This window comes from Phaseolus vulgaris, chromosome 1 (assembly GCF_051622355.1).
Source record: "Phaseolus vulgaris cultivar YP4 chromosome 1, ASM5162235v1, whole genome shotgun sequence".
In the NCBI taxonomy this organism is placed as follows: domain Eukaryota; kingdom Viridiplantae; phylum Streptophyta; class Magnoliopsida; order Fabales; family Fabaceae; genus Phaseolus; species Phaseolus vulgaris.
In genome coordinates, this window is record NC_143498.1 from 24909963 (window position 1) to 24915207 (window position 5245).

The 5245-nt window shown below is 32.1% G+C and overlaps 1 pseudogene; it reads right to left on the reverse strand.

The window, feature by feature from the left end:
* Positions 1 to 2095: 2095 nt before the first annotated feature.
* On the reverse strand, positions 2096 to 4468 carry LOC137815664 (uncharacterized; annotated as a pseudogene).
* Between the last annotated feature and the right edge of the window lie 777 nt (positions 4469 to 5245).

The window sequence follows — 5245 nt, forward strand, 5'->3', positions numbered from 1 at the left end:
GTTGCCCTTTAACTAATACTCACTTTTTAGCTAGGAGTGGCTATGTTGAAAATAATACTTGGGATTTTATATAGAAGTAGTTATGCATCTAAACAATACTCAGGTTGTTTTAACCAGGATTGACTAAGGTCCAAACAATACTCGTTTGTATCTTTTCAGTGTTAGTCTGCTTAGTGAGTTCAATCAAGTTGATTGATAACTAACGTAGTTTGGTGTTTATAGACCAACCAATATAAAAGCATCAAGAGTTAATCTTTCCTCTCCCTACTATTTTTATATTACATGTTATTTAACCATGACTAATCTTAAAACAAGAGATTTCTAAAAACAAGTTTTGAGTTCTTCATCAAATGCAGTACTTCAAAAAACTACTTGATATTGCAAGTTTGTGTCAATCATACAAAGATTTCGTTTATTTTAAAAGTTTTAATACATAATTTAACCCTCACTTCCTATTTATTTTGACCTATTTTCCACACATATTATGTCTTTTTCAAATCTAAACTTAGGTAAACTAATAAAAGGTTCATTAAAAATGTTTTATTCTCCTATGCCAAAGCCATGGATCTTTTTCATTCGTAATAGGGACAAAATATGTATTTTCCAAATCAATTATGTAAATGTTCTTTTTTTCCAACAAATTCAATTCTATTTGATATTGCACAACATAAGAAGCAATGATTTATCTCAAATATTACCTCAAAACCTTTGTCACAGAGTTGACTAATATTGAGAAAATTGTACTTGAGGTTTTGTACCAACAACATATTTTCAATGATAATAGATGAGGAATTTACAATTTTTCCAACACCAAGTACCTTTTATTGTTGGCTTCATAAGTGAAATAAGTGTTATTGTTTATAATTTTTTATTGAATTTATCCAAGTCACTCTTCATATGGACTTATTGACTGAGACACATTTGTAAAATATATTAAAAATAACTTTTTGATACCAAAATTATATTGGGTCTTTTAGAGTTAATACTCTTATGGTATCCTCTAGGAGTCCATACCTACTTCGCACTAGGAATATAATGATTTTTTGTATAAAAAGTATTTGATGCATGACAGTTTTTCAAATAATAGAAACAAGTCACAAAAGATGATGTAGATGGTTTTTTGAAATTGAAAAAAACATATATAAGAATTTTCTGTTTCTTTTGATGTGAAAAACCAATTCTGACTTTCCCATAACAAACTTTTGTGAATTTAGGAATGCATCAAGATTTGATCTCCCCATTGTGAATTTTTCAAGAGTTTTCATAAAATGTTCTAATTTTGTCAACATATTCTTGCAATCCTCACAACTACGAGTTATTTCTTGAGAAATTGATTTATAATTGAATGAGTTTTCATAAATAATTTCTATAACATCAATATCAATTTTTAAATTATCAATTTTAATTTCTCATTTGAGTCTATTATGTTAAATAAGATAGGTGTTTTTCTTCTTCATATAACTCTTTAAATGCATCAAGTAGTTGATCATAGTTTTCTTCATTTTGAAATTAAGAACTACTTACAATACTTTTGCTTGATGATTCAACATCAGTCATCAAACAAAGATTAATTTCTTCTTCTTCACTCCCACTTGAGATGTTAGACGCTAGAAGTATTATCCTTCAATGTAATATAAGCTCTTGTGATATTTCTTTGTTTCATTCTTCTCTTCAACCTTTTGATTCATATTTAATAAGAGAAAATCAATTTTAATATGACCTTGCTTACCAAATTCATAAAATATATAAAATTTATAGGTTGGTCCTTAGTCTTGTATCGTGTAGCTCTTCTTTGGCATGACAAATTTATTCTTATTCTTGTACTTGTATTTCAAAAAACTTGAAAATTTCTTCACCAGTAAGTTCATATTTTCACCAAGGTTATCAGACTCGAGAGTTTACTGTGACTCGTGGGAGCCCAGTAAACTCGACTCATAAACCCGACTCGTAGACTCGTAAGAGTCTATTTCACATAAAAAATTTAACAAAAGAAAAATTCATGATATCAAATCCATAATATTGAAATATTGAAATAAACAAGTTCATACACCAATAAAATAACTAAAACAACACAAATGTTATAGTTTTAAAAGTCTCATTCATCTAATCCTATAAGGAAATCATCTCCAAGATCTTCATGATCATCTCCATCTTCATCATCACCATGTTCATCATCATCATCATCTTCATCACCATCAACATCATCATCAAAAACTTTATTATCAAAATCAGCTACATCTGGAATTGAATCATTTAAACTTGTTCCTCCAGCTAAGTCAACATTCACACCATCATTTTCAAGTAGAGTTTGCTCAACCTCAACAAAATTATCTCCTTCAGTTATCCATTCATTATCGGACTGAATGTCTTCAAATGGAAGAGCAATAGATCTTCTAATTTGTTTGTTTCTCAACTTCGAATTATACATTACATAAACTAAGTCATTCATTTTCTTTTGGTGCAAACAATATCTTCTTTTTGTATGAACCTATAATTAAATATGAAATTTTTGTCAATATATAAATCAAATCAAGAAAAAACCTTAAATAACTTAAAGAACTTTAATTACCATTTCAAATTAGCTCCAATTACGCTCACACCCTGAAGAGCTACAAGTTAAACTCAAAACTCGAACAACAAATCTATTTAGTTCTGGAGTTCTATCCCCAAACATCTCCCACCAATTTGTAGGTAACATACCTTTCCTACCCAGCTTTGCATCTTCCAAAGAAAATATTCCTCTTGCATGGTGAAAATTAGTAAGTTGCAAATTGATTTTTGTTCTTTCTGCAACGTCATTAACCAATCTTCTCATGCACATGTACAACCCCTCTTTCACCTTAGCATCATCATTTCTAAAGTTTGGTTGATAGTGTAATTGGGGATTTAGGTAATAGGAAGCTGCATGCAAAGGCCTATGAAGTTGATTATTCCACCTCTGATTAATGATTTTCCAAACATGTTCATAACTATGTACCAATTATGTTATGTTAGAACTTAGAAATAATTACACAATAAATAAGTATTTAAATTTAAAATGGAAGAAACCTAGAAATGTTACCTTTTCTTGATATTATTAAAGTTGTTTTTAATCTTCTCTTTGGCGCAATCCATCTCCTCATATATAAATCCCATTGTGGGTTTTACATCCGAATCTACCAATCGAAGGACCACAATAAGAGGGGCAGCAACTTTTAAGCATATACTTACATTCTTCCAAAATCGACTATCTAATACCACATTTTGAACTTTTCTCCCTTCTTGAGAAGTTCCAAACTTGTTTGTTTTCCATTCTTCAAAGTTAAACATGGTCATCAATGATGTTTTCATTTCATACAAACAAGCTAGAGTGAAGTATGTTGTGGCAAATCTAGTCATTCTAGGCCTTATCAAGTCTCTTCCATTCGTAAACTTTTTCAAAATGGTAATTAACATTGATCTACCATAAATATAGGTAGTGATCCTTCTTCCCTTCTTGATAGTAGTTTGATGGACCTTTAATTGCTTCTCAAAATCTTCAAAGATTAAATCAATACAATGGGCAGCACATGGAGTCCAATAAAAGTGCTCCCTTTTTTGCATCAAAAGCTCTCCACCTGCCTTGAAATTTGCAGCATTATTAGTAACTACCTGCAATACACTTTCCTCACCAACAAATTCTACCGCATCATCCAACATTTTCAATACTTTATTTGCAGTTTTTGAGATGTCAGAGGTATCTAATGAATATAGAAACACAGTTCCTTTACGACTGTTCACTAAAAAATTACAAATTGACCGTCTTTTTTTGTTTGTCCATCCATTAGACATAATGGTACAACCTGTTCTCTTCCATTCATCCTTATACTCTTCAAGTTCTATATCAGTTTTGTCCACGACTTGTTTCAGAAGCTTCTCTCTAATATCATGATATGTTGGAGGTTTATAGCCAACACCATATCTACCAATCATGTCACACTTTTTTGCAAAAGCTGGATTTCTAATAACATTGAATGGGATGGCACTTGTTTAGAAAAATTCAGCAATTTGAGCATAAACCTTTTCTTTATCACCTCTCATGTACATTTGATTCAGAGTAGCTTGAACACCATCAGAAGATGAAGATTTACTTTTAAACATCTTGCTAGAGACATTTTCACTATCTTCCTCACCATCAGTTTGTCCAAGACTATTAAACTTTCTTTTCTTCAATGAGGCATCTTTAGCTTCTGAGACAACTTTCAACATTAAAACTTTGATTTCTTCTGGTACTGATACACAAGGTTCAGAGTCATATCTTGTTCCGACAAGATGATGTTTTAATCTGAAAATTCCTCCATTAAATATTTTGTTGCAGTAATTACATTTCACTTTTTTTTCCGCTCCCCGAAGCATTAGTTCCATGCTTCCATGCAATATCTGTTCTATTACCTACAACATTCTTACTTCTAGGTGGCAGTAATGCTGAATTTGAACTAGTTCCAGACATCTTATGATCTTACTATGCCCAAAATTAAAAAAAAAATCAATTACCCAATCTGCCCTAAAATTAAACAAAAATCCTATCTGTCCCAACCCTAATTTTAAAAACCCTAATTTTAAAAACCCTAATTGAAAAACCCTAATTTTAAAACCCTAATTTCCCAACCTGTTCTCACAATAGCAGCAAGAGACAGAGACTACTTACCTATCACAGTGCGACGATGGCGGCAGTAGGAGCAGCGACGCGGTGCTATGCGGTGCGACACGGTGCTGTGCGGCGATGACGAGCGGCGCAAGAAGAAGCTGCAGCGATGACGACAATGACGGAGATGAGATCGTGAAGAAGATGAGCTCGTGAGGAGAATGTGAACCAGGTAAGTAAAACCCTAAAAAATCTAACCAAAATGCTCCGTTTTGGGCCATTTTTCGCAACTCGATGACTCGGCCTTAAACTCGCGAGTTTGACCGAGTCAACTGCGGGTTTACTCAAAAACGAGTTTGCTCCCGGGTTGACTTGCCACCCTTAACTTGACTCTTAAACTCGTAAGGGTTTACGAGTTAACCCTAAAGTTTGATAACCTTGATTTTCACTATCTAAATTATCCATATCATTCTCCTTCGTCCTTATCTCAATCTTTTTTATGTTGTCTTTGAGAGCTATGTTATTCTTCTTTTCTATTTTTTAATCCTCTTTAAATTATAGCTAAGTCAAAATTCTAGATTTTTTTTTTCTGTTTCAGCACTTGTTCATATTCAGTTTTGTCACTTGTTCTTGAGTGTTCTT